The 20,737-nt window shown below is 44.7% G+C and overlaps 1 protein-coding gene across 4 annotated transcripts in view; it reads right to left on the bottom strand.

Annotated features, from left to right (window-relative positions):
- TTYH3 (tweety family member 3) overlaps positions 1 to 20,737 on the bottom strand; it is a 74,831-nt gene that overhangs the window by 44,038 nt on the left and 10,056 nt on the right. The window contains exon 1 of one of the 4 annotated variants that reach the window (XM_053957706.1): positions 16,548 to 16,605. The exons of the other annotated variants lie outside the window; for them this stretch is intronic. The gene's annotated coding sequence lies outside the window, so the exon portion shown is untranslated. Of the gene's footprint in view, positions 1 to 16,547; positions 16,606 to 20,737 lie in introns of those variants that run through there. 4 annotated transcript variants of the gene reach the window in all.

The raw sequence follows: 20,737 nt of genomic DNA on the forward strand, positions 1-20,737 counted from the left end.
CACACTCAGCTTGCCCAGCTCACCCATGGCAGACCCACACAACTCCACAAGACATTCCTTTCCCACAGCAGATTAGCTCACACATTCCCACCCAACAGCAGCTCCTCTCCTTGAGGTCTTTTAGAAGCCACTTGACTTCCTGGGTTAGAAAACTCTATCATCCATTAATGCCTTAAAACAGGCTCCTCACAAGGCAATTTTCCAGCAAACTGGATAATGGAAAGAAACCCCATGCTATAAAGGAAGTATGAATTTAATGCTCCTACAGCTCAGGGCTAAGCAAGCACTGCCTGTATAACCTGGCTGGTGCTCAAGAGCTGTATAAATTCCCACACCAAGACAATTCCCCAGCCCCAGCCCTCCAGCAGGAGCTCAGCTCTGCTCCTGCAGGCCTGGAACTCCCTGAAGGAAAGACGTGGCACTGCCTGCAGGCAGGGACCTGGGCACAGTTGCAGATCCCAGCACGTGAGTGAGGCAGCACTGGTGTATTTGAAAAAAAAAAAAAAAAAAAAAAAAAAAGAGCAGGAAATGCTTAGGCCTGAAGCCCAGTGATTTAATCCAATTTCCATCCTTTCTTCCCTTCCCCCCCCTCCTACAATGTGCACTCTCAGAGACAATACACTTCATTTAGAGGGGAAAAACATGATCTCTCCTAAGTGCCTGTCCCTACACTCTATCAAGCCAAGTGCTGGGACACTGTTTTTTTTTTTTTTTAAATCTATGATGGCCATTCATGCTTTGGCACAGACAGCAGCCTCAAGGATTTTCTTCCAAGGCCCGAGCTGTACAGAGTTTGTGCTTCACTCCACGTTAGCTGTTCTTCAGCCATTGCTGTTCCTTATTAGATTTGGGTTTCAAACCCAAGTGTTCATTCTGCCCCTGTGAATTTTAAGAATTCTCCACAAAGATTGGGCCTTCCACTAGAGGTAATTACACGCATCATCTATAACTCTCCCATTCTTCTGCAGAACCCAAACCCTGTCCTTTCCAGGAGACATGGCACCAGCTCAGATTAAATGCAGTATTTAGGCTCACAGCAACTTCTTGATCTTCTTAATCACCTCTTCTTAAACCAGACAACCAAATCTGAACTGGTCTGCCACGATGGAGTTTGAAGCCACTGAGCCCAGTCCTCAGCTCTGATGTCCTGGCAGGGAGGTCACTGCAAGCTGCACACACCAGTCACCAGGATTTTGCCATTTTTATCAGGAAGAGGATAAACAAGGCACTGGGGAGGGAGAGGAAAGAGCACGGAAATGAGCAGAGCCACCCCAAAGTGGAACAGAAAACAAATCCTTGTCCCACTTGTGGAAACTTTGCCCAACCCATCAACAGGGTTAGCCCACACCACCAGCAGGAATGGCAGTGTTTCCATGAGCATGACCACTGTAGATAATGTGATTCTGCTCCCTCCTGCCATTATTTTGCATTAGTTTGAACTTGCTGGTTTGTCTTCAGGCACTATTTTAATCCCACTTATGTCTTGAGAGTTTTGGCATTGAGCATCTACAGCTGCATGCTATAAACTCGAGCATAACATTTGCTGCACTGAACTACAAAAGTTATACAGAACAACAGAGAGAGAATCCAAATTGGAATGGAAACTCTTAACATCACATTGTTACTAATGTTAGACTTGAAAGGCAACTTAATGTTGCCTTTTTTTAAATGTATACAACTTGTTCCATATCATTAGGACAATGAAGAGGTCTTTTTCCAAACTGCAGCTATTAGGAAAATGTCTAAGTGAGAAGCTCTAGCACACACTTTGGCATTTGAAGGCACCCGAGTTTAAAAAAAAATTAAAATTAATTAGAAGGAAAAGAGGTACTTTCTAGCCAAGATTACAAATCCACTGCAAATGGCTTCATAAACTGCTTTTATTAGCACTGGATGGACAGGAAGGTAAGCAGCAATAATTGGGTTTCTGCATTTATGTGTCAGTGATGGCAATGGGTCATTTTAGGGTACTCGGGTGTCTCTGACAGGGAGATCCACATCCAGTTTGTACTCAGTTTGCAACCCAAAGTCAATCCTCAGCATAAGGAGCGAGAAGTTTTGGAACAACATGAAAATAACCAACAGGAAAACAACAGAGCACTGAGTTTCCATAACATTTACCCTATCCAGCTTCACTGGCATTTGTCTACACAAGTGAAGCAGGTCAAAAGGCTGTTTACACAGCAAAAACCTAGTGCAGTTCCTAACACACTGTAAGCTTACTCCAGGCTGAGAGAAACAGCACTCCTGATTGCATTAGCAGAGCCCTGGTCTGGCTGCCCTGAGGACTGACCTCTGGGAGGGACAAAGAACAAAATCAAAGGCACGCTGCCCCACATCTTCAGAAAGTCACAGCCCACTGTGCTACAGCCAGCAGCCCACATGACATCTTCCTTAAAATAATTTGTATTTGAAGTCAGCTTCAATGCAGTGTGTCATTGCAGAGAGGCCGTGAAGAGCTGGGAAGGGGCAATATCCCATGGGGAAAGCTTCTGTGAGCTGGGGAAGGAGAACAGAGACCTCTGACCCATCTATTGACTGTGGGTCCCACTGACCTCCTTGCACAAACAATGCAAACGTGCCATTTAACTGCCAGAGACAAACAGGTGCCACACTTCTCACCATAAATTCACTCCAAACTGCCTCTTTCAAGGCTACTGTCGTCAGAGTTCAAAAAAAGAAATAATTAAAAAAAAAAAAAAAAAACAGGGGAAAGAAAGGGAGGAAATCTCTTCCTTCAACTTAAAACTGCACCTTTCCTTCCCACAAAAGAAGCTCCTTCATGTGCAGGAAACATTTCAATTTCAACTCTTCTTTAGTTTTATTTTGGGGTTGAGTTGCCTTTTTTCCTTTTCTTTCTTTAAAGGAAAAAAAAAAAAAAAGCTCTCAAAAAAGCCCTCAGGGACAAAGACTACCAATACTCACTATTGAGAACCTTCAAACCCATGAAAAAAAAAAATACCATGGAGGGACTAACAGAGGAAGCAGATTAAAGAAAACCATCCAAGCTAGCCAAGACCCACCACAGTCACAGCTGGAGCCCGTGTTCCTGCACCACTGACAACACTGGGAGCATCATGAACCACTTCTCCTCAGCCTGTGCAAGGGAGGCTAGGGAGCTTAGAAAGGCCTCCTGCAGGCTCCTGGCCAAATGTGAGAAGGGATTAGGGCCTCCTCAGGCTGCTGCCCTGAAGGGAAATGCAATCTGAACAGGGAGCTTTCTTTGCAGCTCTTCCCACCAGCAGTGCAGAGCTGCAGATGCTCCTCTCAGCAAGCAGAGTCAAGCTCCCCTTCAAGAGCAGCATTCTGGTGAGTGGTCACTGCCTCACCCCTCTGCTTCTGCTCCCCAGCATATCCTGATAAAAGAGGAGCACACACCTTTTAAATCCACCTCCTGAGTGCCATTCCTGAGTGAACAGGGGCACAGCTAACAGCAGATGCTCTTACAGATTAAACCCCTTGCAATTACAAGGCAAGTCTGGTGCCCCAACACTTATCCACAGAGGGCATCAATCTCACCCTATGGCTCTGCTTCTGAGCAGCTCTTCTTGCAGTTTCTTCATTTCCCCACGGGGTTGGGGGAAGAGGGGAATCTGTCTCCTTTCAACTGTTTCAAAGCTGTTTAACTCTCTTAGGGTTTGCCTGCAAAGCTGAAAGCTGTCATGGACCACTGGCCTAAAAAATTTAAAGTACTTGGTTTGTATCAACTATTTAAAGACAAACACACCTCATTTTTAGCTTACTTTACCTCCAAGTTTGGATATACGTAGGACACAGGGCTACTTGGCTGTAATAGAGGTTACATCAGTTAAAAGGAGGAGGTGTTTGCCCCACTGTGTCCTAATAGGATTTTTCATTAGTTGCTTTGCTTTCCCATGATATACATCATATTCACTAGAAATCAATGCATTTTATAGGTAATTTAATACACACACAGCCTGCCTTCAGAGATCCTTTTATCCTGCTCATGAGATCAGTGCTGGTGGGATTCCTCGAGTTCCTCCACAGATATTCATTCATTCAGCAATTCTTTTGAACCACAGAGATTGATTTTTCAGGAAAGTTCCCAGAGTTCTCTTAGAGGTTCTGCCTGCACTTATGTCATGGCTATATTTAAAGCAAGAATCCCCCTAAAGTGGTTTATAACGTGCTCTGGCAGGACAGTGTAGACAGAGCTAAATCCTATTAAGCTACTTAAGTTGCTTTCCCCCTCTGAAGTCATCTGTCAAATGCTGGTCCTAGACATAGCAGCCAGCTATCAAACTGGCTTATCAAGAGCCATGCTTAAAACAACAGACAAAACTATAAAATGCAGTCATCACACACATGAGGAAGAGAAACTGGGGCAGTGTGCTGTTCCAGTAACCTCCTGGGATCCCAGAGGGTGGAGAAGGCTGGTGATTAGCTTCTCATTACAGTTAGATTGTAACCCACTTGCACACCACTGGACCTTATTAAAGAGAAAATAAGAATGACTGTGTCTTTAATGTTAGCCTTGACTCTTCTGAAAGGACTGCATGGGCAATACATGAATGTGAAGCATACTTTTAAAATAGGGATCACACTAACAGGGCAGGAGGGGGTACCTGGGAAAACAAAACACCATTCAGCCTTAACTCAGCACCCCACGGAGAAGGGGGAAAGCAGCATTCATGGTTACTTCATCTCCTTTCCCAGTAACTCAGAAACAGGCACCACAGAGTCCTGAAAGGTTAATTCCCATAAATGTTAAATGCCCCCATTTAAAGCTCCAGCTTTATAGCATTCACTCCACTATGTCAACACGTCACTGCTGCTGTGACAACACGCTACTGAGATTTCAGAGACAAACATCAATTCCACACATTCCATACAATAGTAGAAAACAATAGGCTGGAAAAGACCTCTGGAGGTCACTGTAGTGCAACCTGCTGCTTAAAACAGGGCTAATTTCATAGATGGGGCTGCTCTGAGTCTTGCCTGGGCAAGTTTTGAGTGTCTCTAATGCTCGAGTTCCCAAAGCTTCCCTCACCTTGCTCCAGCACTGCAAAGAAAACTGCTCATAAGTGACGGCACCCATGTTCCATTTCCCATTTCAGCTTGAGGTTGTTGTCGCTTGTCCTTTTGCTGGGCACCTCTAAGAAGAGCCTTGAACCATCTTCTCTAAGCCCCTCCTTCAGTTGTGCAAAGGCTGCTCACAGATCTGTCATTCCTCCTTCTCCTCTCCAGGCTGAAGGGTCCCAAGTGTCCCAGCCTCCCTTCACAGGTCAGCCTCTGACCATCAAGTGGCCTTTCCCTACACATGCTCCAGCTCATCAGCACCTCTCCTGCACCAGGGCCCCAGGGAATGAGGCACTTACACAGCATTTATGCTGGCACACAACTGGAAGAGAGCCCATGCATGTGAAATGGCTGATGACCCCATTTTAGGGCTACTCTCAGCTTGCTTGCAGGGCTGGGCAAAGCACAAGCCTTCAGAGCAGGTTTGCCTCCAGCTGCACATCCCACCCCACCTGATAGGGTTGCCAAGCACCAAGAGGCGACAGATTTGGGCTTAAAACAACACAATGAGAACAGCTGAGGGGAGAGAAGAGGAAAGGCAGGGGAAGGGAAAAAGCAGCAATAGAGAAGTTACATGCTTCAGACTGAAAACAAGGCACCTCGGGAGTTCTTCAGGAGCCCAACTGCAGGGATGCTCCTGCATCCCATTGGCTGCTGCCTCGCAGAGCTGCACAGCAACGAGCCCGGGAGGTGGGAGGCTGCCAGCTCGCATGAGAGCTCCCAGCTCAACCCCTCCTCCCAGCCCAGAGCCTGTCTGGCTCATCCTGGAATTGATCCCTGTCCCAAACCGGGGTCAGTCAGGGAGACAGCCAAAGGAGACAGGGCCTTGGTTAAACACATGAGCAGCCACACCACGTTATCACAACAAGAATATAGGATAATCACGTGTTTTATCTTCATCCACAGCTCAGGTTTTGCTCGACAAGCAGGAAGGCAGAACTGCAGAAATAAGGAGGGGGTGGAGGGGAAGGGGTAAGATGTGCAGCTGTGCTTGTGCCTGACACAGCTCAGAGAAGTGCTGACACCCAAAAGGGATTAATACTCCTCAAAGGCAGCACTACACAGCACAAGTGCTGCTTCTGTAGGTGTTTCACTCCATTAATTTAGGAAAGTGAGGGAGGAAGTGGTCTCTACAGAGAAAGCTACCCAGCCCCAGCTTCCCTATGAAAAGGCTCCAATCCCAGGGTTCCAGACCACACCAAAGTTTATAATACAAGATCCGAATTCTCAAAGAACAAGCAGGAGAGAGCACAGAAACTGGCATCATGTGGGAAAGGAGCTGATCCAGCTGTTGGGCTCACCACCAGCACAGCCACGGAGCAGGTCAGGAAGCCTGCTAGGGATGTGGAGGAGCAAAGCTAGTTCTAGTGCCTGAGCAGCACAGCTCACAGCAGGAGAGCTTGTTACAGCTTCCCTCTTGCACAGCAACCTAAACCAAATCCCCAGTACGTCCAAGCAAAAATGAATCTAAGACACAGAACTCGAATGCAGATTTGCAGGCTCTAGCACAAGAAATGTCTTGAGTTCTCTCCATCCACACCCCAAGTCATTATCTTCCAGTAGCATTTAGAGCTAAGAAAAGAATGAACTCCTCTGCCCTATTTCCCAGTCTGTGCATGAGCAGCTCATCTTCTGAGCAGTCACTGTTGCTCAGGCAGTGAAGTCCCACAGGGCTCACTCTGAGCCTGCCCCACTCAGCGCCTCGGCGAGGGGAAAGCAGCAGCACCTCTCCCTTTTTGCCATTACACAACTGTGCTTACAGCAGTTGTTTATGCAGCCAGGAACACCTACCTGCTTCCCACTATTTATAAACCACTGCAGAAACAACTGTGGTTTGTGTCACTGCCTGCCCCTCAGCTGATCAGACAGCACCAAGGCAGATGAGAAGCACTAGCATGGAGTCAGATAAGTCTGGCTGCTGGACACCCAACTCTGCACTAAACAGGAGGCCCTGAAGCAATCCACGCTGTCAGCTCTGTTGGGCATAGAACAAAGAGCAGATTTAATATCTTAAAGACAGAACACACAGGTTTCCTGCATGCAAACACACACACACCCATTGCTGCTATGGTTGTCTCAAACAGGGAAAAGCTCCAAGAAACACAGCACCTTCATATGCTTTCTTGTCAGAGAGGAGTAGATCCTGCCACCCTACTAAGTATTAAAACAATTTTAAAGTTTTTAGGGACTGAGTGTACAAATTTGTTTGAAAATCTGTCACATCGCTGTTGGTTGCTTTGAGCAAAACTAATTGCAAAGATATTTGACAAGCAGACAGTTAAATATTAGATTTCTTTATTACTTGGCAGTAACCAAAAAGGTCTGTGATCATTTATATGGGCACAGTTCTCAAGCTTATAAATTACTGTTATTTCTGAATCAACTTACTTTTACTTCAACAACAAAAAAGAGGTAAAAAGCATAGTTTTAATAAGTGAGATCTCTCCAGTTTTGACAAAGCTCTACTTTCCTCATTAACAGCTGCTGCTCCATGTGAAGGTGTCAGACTTTTTTTTCTCTTCTCCAACACCACAGCTGAACATTTAGCAACAGAAGAAAAAACAAGAAAGCCACCATGAAAAGTTGTGACAATTGAGCCTGTGATGGGTAGTGTGGCTCTCCCCGGGCTCAAGCAATCACTCACCACATCACTGGTGTGGTCTCTGAGCTGGAGACAATGCCACACTTACAACAACAGCCAGGAAAAGGAAACAGCAATAGAACAGCAGCTTCCAAAACCTGTCATTTACCCCATGCACAGAGGGAAGATAGCCAGGTTTCCCTCTATTTTCTTCTCCTTTTACAAAAAAAGGCTGTAAATCCCTATGTCCTCGAGTGAGACTGACTTTGATATCCACTACACAAATACCAAGATGTGTTGTTTAGGTGAACTACCCAGAGGTCATCATCTCCCATCTGACCTGCTGGAGCAGCGAAGCATGGCAGACACAGCTCCACACTAACAAGCAAGGCTATTTCTGCTGCTGTGCTTGATGATCAAAGCTTTTCCCTAAAATAATAAGATCCCAGGGTCTCCAAGAGCAGTTTGGTAACAGCTAAGATGGGGAGAAGACCCTTCCCTTTCAGGAAGCAAACACCACACAAGTTTTGTGTTAAGCTTTGTGTTGAGCTTTGTGCTAAAATGATGCACAGCAGCAAGAATGCCTTATTAAAACCTGCAACTAACTTAATCAAGGAATTCTAATATTCATAACTGAACTTAAAAGCACTACCCTCCGGGATACCAGAGAATTTCCCCTCAAAGACTATTCACCTCATTGGCAGTCATGTTGCTTTTCATAATCTTGTTCACAAATTCAATCAAGCTCCAGATAAAATCTAATCAAGTTGGACAAGCTGAATTGCAAGGGCTGTCGTTTCAAGTCCTTTAACAGGAGGTCAGCTCAAAGTAAGCCTCTCATGTCCCAGGACTTGAGCAGGATTATTTCATGTAGTTCATTGCTGTAGGCACCAAAGATCATTTTAGCTCCCCAAACTATTTTTAATGCTCACTCTAGTGGAGCATTTGATCTCTAGACAAGCTGGGTTTAGTCTTCGGTCTTTTTTGCTCAAACCCTCAGTGGTTTCTCCAGGCACAAAAGTGGCTCTGTCAGGTACAGGAAAGAACAGCTATTCACAAAACTTCATTATTATAATTGTTCTTCAACTGAAGTTTGTCCCTCTGGAAAACATCACCATCCTTGAGAACGACTGCTAGTCTGGAGACACTGGCCATTCCAAAGCAGGTATAAAAGCACCCAGACTGCCAGGGCAAAGCATTAAGGAAGACCTCATCATTCACACTTAAGACATGCCGGTCACTTCACTCTGCCCTCTGGAGACACCCTTTTCCTTTTCCCCTCAACTGAAAAAACAAAATTTAAGCCATAGCCAAGATTTAAATCCTTTGGCTACTCCCCAGCAAACAGGCACTAGGAAAAATTTACTCCCACAAAAATTAAATGAGAGAAGAAGCCTTTTTATAATTAATCAATCCAGACTAAAAGATTCATGAAGCATGAACATAACTTATGATCTTGAAAATAAAACTCTTAACTCTTTTGAATACATGCTGATATTGTAAGAAAAAAAGGATTCAAGTGGTTCTTGGTTCTAAAGTTAACTTAAAAATCCATCTATGGAGCCTGGGAATCACTGGATAACACTTAAATAACATGACAGTGTGACATGGCAAACGAGTGTGACCAGGGTTAAAGCATGTCCAGCCACATCCCACATGTGGCTGTCACCTGACTGCCTTCCTTCTGTTCACCAAGCTCATAAGAATCCTTATTCAGACTAATAGATCTGATGCAGATTCAAGGCAATTCTCTATGAAAAAAACGCTTTCATAACAATATTAGTCACAAACTTTATTATAAGAAAAATCTTAAGAGGAGAACACCCTTTTTTCCCATCATCATACGTCTGTGGATAACAAGACAATGAATGGTCCCACTGGCCAAATTCTGAACACTTGAAAAGTAATTATTTCTCAGCTACTGAACAGATAAACAAAACTACCAAGTTTCCAGCTAGCAAGCCACTCCCCTTCTTCCTCTCGTTCAGCATGTGCAGCTCAGGTCATTTCCGATTTTGATTCCAGCAGGAAGAGCTATTTCAGCCAGTGCCCAGAAATAAGAAACTCAGAAACCCAGACTCACTGGCTACACTGCATTAAAAAAGCTCTAGGAAAAAAGGCCACTGATTAAAGGGAGGCTGCCTTTATCTCCAACACACCAAACATCTGAAAGGATGTTCCCTCCCAGACACTTCAATGTATCAATCTTGCTTCCCTTCCTTTTTTTTTTTTTTTTTTTTTTTTTAAGTAAAATCTCTATTAAATAAAATAAAGTGTTTGTTCATTTAACTGTTTATCCAGCCAGCTTCAAAATTAAAATATTTCTGCCCTGTCTCCAGTCCAGGTTGGTCCCTGGTGACTATCTCCTGTATTTTACATAACACTATCTCCTTCTAGAAACCAAGCTCTAGGGAAAATGAAGAAGTAAGGAAGCTCGAGCCTATTTATCAGGCCTGACACTTCCTATAAGAATGCAGCCCTGAAAAACCATTTCCCTGACAAATGGATGGGCCTGAACTGAGTTGCACAGCCCTGTATTTTGCTTTCTCATCACTCTTCTAAAGAGGTACAACTCTGAAGAGGGCTTCAAAATGCAGATGGGCTTGAAAGAGGGGAGCTTGCAGGGAAGGGGGGGACTGGAGCTACGTGACAGACACCAGCTGAGCCCCAGGGCTCTGGTGAAGTCATCTGTGCCCCTGCTCATCCAGCTGTGGAGTGGCATTGCACCTCAGACCCTGCCACATCCAGAGCTTTCAGGCACATTGGTGAGGAGCACATGCACATACACCACATCACAGATAATCTACTGCTGTAGAAGGGGAAAATTGATCACCTGCTCACGTGGCAACAAGAACTGCTCAAGACTGTTAAAGTGATGGAGAGTGTGGTCTTAAGGGCAGAGGGAAGCACAGAAAGAAACAGCTCTGAAAAGGATGGGTTGATGTGAGCACTTTAAGAGGAATATTCCCTGCTCAGCCACAATTCTGCAGGTCACAAATGAACCAGAAATAAAATGCTGTTACAGACCCTTTCACCAGCAGTCCAGTGGGTTGTTCCATTTGCTCACAGCATTGTTTCCAACTCCAAACCAGAAAGAAGCCATAAAGGGCAGGAAACAGCTCATCTATTAGCCAAAACCAGAAGTGTGTTTTTTTCCATGATGGTTTATAAAAAGCTATGGTTTAGGAAAGCCTATGGGGTCACATGAAGGCAGAAGTCAGCCAACATCTTTTATTTGGTTCCTGATTTCTGCTTCTTGATTGAGCACTCCAAGATATTCCAAAAGGGAGATTCAACACAGAGCCTGCCATGTCCCACACTTTTCCACCCAACTCTTAGTGCTGGAGCACTAGGAAGGCACAAGGACTTTGTTTCCATGCCAGGTTTATGCCAGGCCAGGGTTATAACAATTCATCAGCCATGAATATCCAGTGTTTCATGCCTGGATCAGATGTTCACTCTGGTTCACTGGGCAGCTGTTCAAACACCCTGGCCCTGGCCAGCAGGGCTGCTCCTGTGCATACCAGGCCTAGTTACACTATAACTGGAACCAGACCTACCTCTGAGCTGCTGTGAAAACCAGTTTCCAGCCTGGTCAGTCCCTTGATTTAATCACAGAGCAGCCCCAGAGTGCAAAATGTTCCAGCCACTCTCCTGGACCATGACCTCAGGAACCACAAACTTCCACTTCACACAGGTGTGATTAAAAGGTCTAAAGCTGCAAATTTTATTGGGGATGGGAAAGTCACATCAGTGTTAGAATTCTCCATGCAGGACCTCAAATTTAGGTGCCATTGACACAAACAAAGGCTCAGTGTTGAAACCACAATTTTGCACTGTTTCTCTGCTGAGGTCCTGCCTGTAGGTGCCTATCATAGACAAACACCCATTGTTCACAGCCCAAATCTAATTTTAAATCGTGCTGAGTATGTCAGATTACAGTACTGTGCATCTCTTTATCTTGTTCAACAAGCAATATAAATGTATTTATTCCAAATGGGTGCTGGATGCAGTCTCACCAACACACACAGGTCTTGGCACTGCAGCACTGATACAGCAGTGCCATTCCATGGGAAATCAGGACCAAAAAAAGTCTTTAATGTCATTAAAAAGTAAAGGAGACTTTGAGCACACAGTTGCAGACAATGGTCAGAGTCTCCCTCCCCATAATGTTTAAAAGAGATTTGCAACTCTGTAGAGAAACAGACCCATTTTCCAGAGATTCAGATCACAAGTACAAACTTTGCAGCAAAGTTTGGGCTCCATACAACTATGGAATTTCCTGGGGTTTCACTGTACACACAGACAAACCTAAAGTCAATTTGTTTGCATGTATTTCTACAACATAAGGATGTTTGGGTTTGATTGTTTGGGGGTTTTAAAAACAACTTCAAAACTCTGGTCTAACTTGTAAGGAAAGTGACAACACTAAGTTTTCTCCTGGGCTCTTCGAGTGTATCTAAGCACCTGCATGCTGCAAAAAGAATCTAAACAAAAAACCACCAGCAACAACAAAACACTCAAACCACACAGGACTTGAGAACATGCAGTTTATCTGGGTTATTAGAAAAAACAATCTTTCCAAACACTGCACAAGAGAGGAAATATTTTTGCAATGCTCCACAGTTCCCAGAAGAGTGACCTCTTCTAGCACCAGCCCCAGCCTGTGCACTGCAGACTCGGACAGCACCAAACCCTTCTGCACTGTAGAGATGCAGAAGAGGAAGTGGTGACACTTCAGGCAGACAAAGCTTTCCTTTTGAGTCCAGGATTGAAAAAAGTGCAAGACAGCAGAATTATAAGTTGCTCGATCGTAATTCTGGCAGGAAACACTCTGCTCTTATCAGCATTGCTTCAAACCACCCTTGTTATGCTAATCCAGTAACTGGTGAACGCTGAAGCGCCCTTGATAGAGGACCATTGTGAGAAAATAGTCCTTGAACATTTGTTTTCACAGCAGCTACATCTGGGGAAGAAATTACTGCAAAGCTTCCACCTCCCAGCAGAACACTGCTTGGATCAGTTTGAGAGGCAGAAATGCCAAGTCCACATGCCCAGTGGAAGCTTTGGCTGCTTCACAGACCCACAACTTGTCAGTAAGTGCAGCCCAGCCCTCTGCACTGAGCCATGTGGCATTGGGGCACACAAAGCCCCAGTGCCTTCCTCGTGCTCCAGCTCTAAGAGTTGGGTGGAAAAGCGTGGGACATGGCAGGCTTTGTGTTGAATTTCCCTTTTGGAATATCTTGGAGTGCTCAGTCAAGAACCAAATAAAAGGCTGCTGGCTGACTTCTGTCTTGTGAGCAGATTTCCTTACTTGGGATTGCTGCTCCCAATTACTGCTCCCTGCAGTACCAGAGTTAGCACAGCCAGCAGCTCCCCTGCTCCTGTCACCCTGATCACCACCTTCATCCTGACATGCCTCCAGCTGCTCTGCGAGGACCATTCCATGCACAGCTTACACAATGCCATGAGGTACACGAAATACCAACTTTTCTCTAGGAAAAAAGTGAGCCTCACAAGCTAAAAGCAAAAGTTGTGCCTTTTGTAGAAAGCACTGACTGCAGTTTGATTTCTCTACTTGTGATAAACTTACCCTTTGCAACTTTTCACTGTGTATTTCACTGGGAAATTTAAGCCACTTTGGACACTTGCTGTTGATAATGGAGACTTCCTCCACTTCTCCACCCACTTAAAGGCAATTCATCTCACAACTGCAATTCTGCATTCTGAAAGCATCACATCCTCCCACCAACAGACAGCTCCCCAGTCAGCAGTCCTGGGCCTTTGAGCTTGAAAACCTTAAACACACTGAAGCCTTCCTGCAGAAAACTCACAGCACTACTCACTGAGGCCAAAACTATAAAGCAGAAGGAGGAAGTGGGTTTTCTTTCACATCCCAAACTAGCTGATAGCTCCCCCCTCACAGTGCAATCCTGAGCTATTCTTCCCACCAACTCCTTTTTCTCTTGTCTCTACCTAGATATGCTGAGATTACTGCATCTACTGTGTATTTCTGCTACCTCTGGCTTAATAACCAATTTGTATAAATAACCAATAGTGTATTTCTGCTACCTTTGGATTAATAACCAATGCTTTCTATCCATGAAGAATCACAAGACAGAAGTGCTACAGCAGAAGAGCTTGACGGGCCAAGCCCAAGGTGTTGCACAACCAGCCAACAAACCTCAAGGGAAAATTCCCTTTCAAGGGAAAAGCTTCTCCAGTCACAACAGCTGAAGCTGTTGGGTCACAGCCCCGACACAGCACAGCCACCAGGGGAGGATCCACCAGCACCTGCTGAAGAACAGGCTCCAGTGCTGCTGCTCACCTGGTCCTCACTTGGCCTTGGGAGGGACTTGCACTTCTAACCCACAAACCAGGCCCTTTTTCTTTCCCTAATATGTCCACAGCTTCTGACTGGCAGATTTGGGGTTACAGTGCCTTTCAGAATGAAAGCCCAGGAGCACAGACTCTTCAGTCTGCTGTTTTAAGCCTCCCATCTCAGGTTAGAAACACAGCCCACAACATTCAAACTGGAAGTATGAGGAGGGATCCAGCAAAGGAGAAATCCACTGGCCAACAGCCAGCTGCCTCCTCTGCTTCCTACTCTGCACTCATCCACTGCAGCTCTTTGAAGCAACAGGGAGTCAGGAGAGAGTCCTGGCCTGAGAATTCTTGGGAAGGATTATTTAATCCAGCCTCCCATACAACACTGAGGCCACAGCCATCGATAGCTGAGCAATGGGTCATTCCTGCCATGAGCCATCCCTGTGGTTGCTCTGACTTTTGGCCTTTCATTCAACACACACCTTCTGGTGCCTTAAAATGACTTTTGTATGTTTGCAGCATCACTGAGGTTGGCCGCTTCCACTAACAACAACACAAAGAGCATTTATCAGTCCTGCAGGGAGTACTTACACAAACTTAAAAATTAAATTAGGCTACTTAAGAACAGCTGTTAGTACCAGATCAGCATTCTCAGTGAGAGGTTCCAGAATATCAAATGCAGAAATACATTATATCACCCTTTCTTACTGCTGTGGTTCCTGGAACGCATTTTCATCTACACCAGGAACTGGTGCTTAGTTACTTATTTGCTATTTGCCTGCTGTGTTTACTTTTATTTCAGTGTCTTTCAGTTCACTGCTGCAGCTGGATGGACTTTCAGCCACCTTATCTTGACCAGTGAACCACATGCCTTGGCTTTACAGCAACCTTCAGCACTGATACCTACAGTTACCTTCATGCCTAACTTTGCACTTGCAAATAGTTTTTCTGAAGCACCAAATGCCTTGTTACACGTGCAGATCTGCAATTTGCCTGTTTGGAACATTGTCCCAAAGTGGGATTCACGAGTGTGTAAAACAGAAAAACTCCAGGCTATGTATGAACTCTCCCGCGGAGGTTGCCACAAAAGGGAACCAGGTGTATCACTTTGCATGAGTAGTTTTATACATATTTTTAAGCCAGGCAACACCACACATTCAACTTGCACTTGAAATATGTCAGGCTTGAGATCCTCCCTTCCCTACAGGAAATTTTTCTTCCTATTCTTTATAGACAGATATTTAAAGCCTCATTTGGCAATATATTTTGGGTGAGAATCCTAATCAGGAACAAAAAACCCTACTTGCCCCAGTGCAGGACTCACAGTATCTCTTATTTAAGCTTATTCTCTAATTAGGTGGGGCTGTCAGACCTCACTGATTGCAGGACCAGCAGTAAAAATACAATAAAAAGAAGAGAGACATGTCCTCCTCAGCAATTTTGTATCACTGCTAGTGATCAGGATCCCTTTCCACAAACTCAGCTCTCTGAAAACACCATCACTACAAAAAGTAGTTCAGACAACAACAGAGCTGCTCTCACCAAGCCCATTCGATTGGTGGGGAACATTATCTTGACTCCCAACCTGGACAGAAAGCTGGATCTTTGACAAGAGACTTTTCACAGCACTTAAGGGCTGGCAGCAGTTGCCCAGAATTCTTCACCCTTTTAGCAGGTGTTAAAGCTCCTGGGAGAGAGCCAGGCAGTACTTTTGACTGACTGAAGCAATCGAGTCTTTCATTACATCACCCAAACACTGCAAAGAGTGAGAGCAATCCACTAGAAAGAAGTTTTGACCAGCCCCATGATAAGATACCCTGAAGCCACAGACCAAATATCTGCAATAACTCCCGTGCTTCATGCTGCCTTTTATTGAACAAAAGCAAGTGGTGCATAAACTGCAGAACAATGTAGAGCAGAGCAGCTGCTCAAACACTCCTACAAAGCACTCAGTAACTGTTCTCACTTAAATCTATGCAGCATAAAACCAACTACAATACCAGTGGCAGTAACTGTGTGCAAGTAAAGTAGTTCTCTTTCCTTTATGGGTCTGCAGAAGAACATTACATGACACTGTTTGTCTTCTCTGCAGAAGGAGCTAAAGACAGAAGCTTTTGATTTTGCTGGTTCTTCCCATCATCTCTGACAATAAAACAGCTCAAGTTTATGCTAAAAGAGAGTGCAAGCTTGAATGTGTATTGAGAAAGTATTTTAATTTAACTCTGCAGACAGCATTAGTGGGAAAAAAATGCAGCACTTTATAGCAGACAAACCTTACCCTTTACAGACTGGAGGATAAGAGTATCCATGACTGGGAAGTGGGAAAAAGGAAGGCAAGGGATGGCTAGAATGTGTCCCTGGTGCCTTCAGGGGTTTAATCTCATTAGCTGAGCCAATGCAGCCTGGTGCACTTGCACCTAGAGATCAGTAACAGGCTCTCTGTAGGCTTTACCTTGCCCTGCTAACGACACAGATTCACCTTCTCAAGGCTTTGTCACATCAGTTTAAGGACACACCACACACGTGAACCTGTGTCCTTCCTCCTCCCCTGTTCTCTGGTGACACAGCCCCTGGGTGCCACACTCAGGTCATTATTTACCCTGCTTTGCTCCAGGATAATGAGGGGGCAGCTCTTTCCTGCATTCTGTGTGCCTCCATCCTGCCTAGGTGCCATAACCCTGTTTATGACATGCTGGTTGCTATGGAAGTGATTGCATTGTCACTAGATTATGCCCTCAGGTGGAAAGCATGTAAGGGAAGGCACACGAACAGGTTTTTGCATACATTTGAAGACATGATAGTGCAACCCTACATGTAATGACTAGCAGCTTCAGCAGTAACTTCCAGACACAGAATATGATCATGAGGGACAGCACGGCATCAAGTTTTCATGTGGTTTTCTCCTGAAGAATGAGATATTTTTAATTTTCCTATCACTGGCTGCCACTATTTTATTTGAGACAGTGCCCTGCAGCTGAACAGTACAGTCCCTGCCACTTTCCCAGGCTCCTGAAAATACTTCTGCACTCAAAACACTGTCTCTGAAGATCAGGGTGAAAGAAGTGACAAGATCATGTAACCAGGCTCCACAACTCCAACTGCCCTTTTGTTGATTACTGTCTCTTACAGTGCATGGATTTGGAGAGCAGCAGCCAGAGAGACAGATCATCTCAGATCTGACACGCCTGGTGAGACGCATGACTAACTCAGCTTGAGCCAGGACGTGCCTGGAATGTGTAACCCCTCTTGGAAGCCTTTTCACCAGGGGCACAAGCTTGGGGGTTTATCTGCCTGGATGGTAAATACATGATAGCAAGGAGTGCAGCATAAACAGCCTAAAGACCCTGGTCCTTGTGAGCAGCTGGGAATCACACAAGATGCTTTCCTACCTACTGAGATCCCACTCAGCAGCACTGGAAGAGCTTTAGATCTTCACAGCCAGGATTGTGCAAGAACCAGCAGCCCAAGTGCAGCACTGATGCACCATTCCCCCAGTTGATGGTATGTGCACACACACACAAACTCTTCCTCCAGCCATCAGCTCACTCATCTACATCAGCAGAAATACTGTCCTGGAACACAAAGAGCCACACAGGCCAAACCACAGGTGTACCAAGAAAAAGATTCTTATCCCAGTATAGTTAATGTTTTGAGTACAAAAAGAACATACAACTTGCAGTTAACATCAGACTTTTCACCATGTACTATTTCCTTACTGCAGCATTAGAGCAGCGCTGCAGTTCCGTTTCACATGTGTATTTTTTTTGTCCAGGACAAAAAATATTCCTCACTGGGAATAAAGCTGAGGACAATAGCAGTTTCCAGAAGCTCTCAGCCCTGTTTACAGTTAGCCACATTCATAGCACAAGGCCATGACCACGCACTGCCCAAGGTCTGAGTGCAGCAACACAGAAAATACTCAGGATCTCTATTTTCCCAGGAGACGTGACCAGTGACTTGTTGGAAGGCAACAGCATGTCAAAGGCTAGTTGAACACAACTCAAGGATAAAAGCCTAGTTGATCACATCCTCAAGGATGACAGCCTTGTAGGACTAGCTTTAGTATCAAAGAAATGCTGATGGATGTGTTTGTGAGTAGGAAGTAAAGAACTAAACTGCTGGTGAATCCCAGCTGAAGGCACAGATGTTAGAAAGGAAGCTCAACATTCACTACATCTGACAAAGCAGCAAATTTCACTTTGGCAGAGAAAAAAAACAGACACACCTGGTTTGAACTTGAACCTTGATGAACTTTCAAAGCCTATCCTAGAAACTGGTTCTTTCTTAGGAACCTCATGTTTAATTTATTGCATCACATAACCAAGACCACCCTTGCTGGAGCCAGCACATGTAAACCAAACCGAATAATTAAGTTAGTGATGAGAGTCCAGCCCATGGGTTACACCTGCAGAACTACATTTCACCAGTGGTATTTGTCACTGCTGTGGTCCAAGAGGCACCTCTCCTCCCATCAGCAGAAGGTGATTCAGATCTGTCCACAAAAAAGAACTTGGATCTGCAGAGGACATTGAGAGGTGAGTCAACAACAGGCAGAAGACGTCATATCTAGCAAATAGCTAGCAAATGTATTTAGGACAGGAATAAGACAAGCAGCCATATCTCAGAGCAACATTTTCTTGAGAAAAAAAATTAACAGCGGTGAAATACTATAGCAGGCAACTGAATTCTAATAGCTGCAAGAAAATGCACACAAAAAGGGTTGAAAGGGCACTGCAGTGAGACACACGTGACCCAGCAAGCAGTTGCCTCAGTAAGAATTTCAGACATAAGATACAAGTACAGAGAGAAGAAGAATTAACATGCCAAGAAGGGATTAGGGTAACCAGATCCCCATACCTTCTCATCATCCTCTGCTGGGAGAGGAGGCAAGCTCACAGCTTGTCCCTTCCTCCTTCTCCCATAACCTCCACATCACCCGAGGCAAAAGCTAAGCTGCACTAATAAAAACAGCAGAGCCAGCGTAAACTGTCCAACCTTGTTATTTACACCTCAGCAGAACGCTCCCAGCATCCAGGATCACTTACACGGCTTCTCCAAGACCTTGGAAGCAGCTCCCAGAGCACCGCTCGTCCACACGGAGAATTCTGTCAACAGCACCTGACGTATTTCATATTCATCATCTTCACTTTGCCATTTAATATTGGAGCGTTTAAAATGCTGAAGAGCTTGTGTTCAAAGGGATTTTTTAGTTTGCAGCAGGTCAGGCTGAAAAAGCTCAGAAAAACCCAGCCTCTGCAGTGATCAAGAGGTTCACTGCTAGAGTACAAAACCTTCCCCAGAACATGGTCTCCAAGACCAGCCAAGAACCTCAGCAGGATATTTACCACGTTGCACTTATGCGACCGAAAGGCAATTTTAACCTTGTAAATTTGCTGCTGCAGCTAATTTGTCCACTCAGGTTGATCCAACCTTTGTTGTCTAACCTGCAGGAATTTTAAATATATACAGAAATAAGGAAAGGCCAGCAGACCCAGCATATTTGACCTCAGAGGCCAGGGATGAAGCCCAGTCTCACCCGAGTTCCAGGCACCACTCAGTCTCATAAACCAACAATAACTCAGACTGTGTGGGGAGAGGATGGGAAGGACAAACAGAAGACAGCAGCCACATACTGTAATACAAAAAGGCACACAAGAAGTGTTGTACAGTGGTTTTAAAATAGCACCCTCATCAGAAGTAAAGACTTCTGTTTAGCTACAGAAGTGTCAAAAAAATCATTCCATCCTCACTGGATGTACTATCTGTGCTTTCCACTAAATCCAGACAGAAGAAGACCCAAAACACAGCTGATCCATTTTTTCCTGCCACCTACTCCAATTGAAACAGCTTGCCTCTTAAGGGAACATGAACATTAATACTTGCCATTGCCTAGCAGTACCTCTGATCTACTCTTGTGCAACAGCTCCCATTTTTTTCAAGTCCAAAATATTCATTCTAACCTTACTTAAGTTAAAAATTCTAAGGAAATAATATTAAAAAATGAAACCTATCTCTTCAATCATTTCTGTCTAAGCCCAGTGGCTGGCAGCTCTCTCCATCCCTGCCTTTTCCTAGGTCTGTGCTTTTCTCTGGATTGCTTGCACTTGACAGCCTGTCAGCCCAATGCTAAAAGGAGATCGTATTATCAGGGTCTACCATGGCATTCACAAGGATCAGAACTACAAGCAGAGATGCAATAGGGTAGAAATAAGTCCTTCCCCGAAATCCTTTCCCTCTAGTTCTTCTTCTGCAAAAGAAAAAAACCCATGGGCATTTCAAAGGTACCAGAAGCAGCACAAGCTTCTCTCAGAAGACTCCAATCATCTGTTGCTGAGGGTCAGCTGCACAAATTAGTTCTGAAAATTACCTTGCTTCCCATTTCAGAAACAAGAAGAGATTACAGAATAATAGAAGTTCACTATTGATTTTCTTCCCCCAGAAGACTCAAAAAAAAGTACCTGGTACTTTTCATTGTAGAACATCCGGCTATTCCCTAACTTCCAAAAACCAAAATGGGCGCTGTGTGCAACGCCTGCAACTGTTCTTGTTAACTTATTCCAAAAGTGTAATTCCACTGGATGCTAAAGGCTTTATACAATATTCCATATTAAGATAATATTTTAATTTTATTCTCCTTCCTCTTTTCTCTCTTTGAAAGCTACATTATTACACCTCCCAAGGAAAAAAAATATTTATAAGCAGGACAACTCCACCCTTTCCCCTCAGTTCAACACCACAAGGCAAGATTCAGCCAGGGGTCAGTCACAACAAACACTCAGCTGCTTCTTT

The sequence above is a fragment of the Vidua chalybeata genome, chromosome 16, assembly GCF_026979565.1.
Source record: "Vidua chalybeata isolate OUT-0048 chromosome 16, bVidCha1 merged haplotype, whole genome shotgun sequence".
In the NCBI taxonomy this organism is placed as follows: domain Eukaryota; kingdom Metazoa; phylum Chordata; class Aves; order Passeriformes; family Viduidae; genus Vidua; species Vidua chalybeata.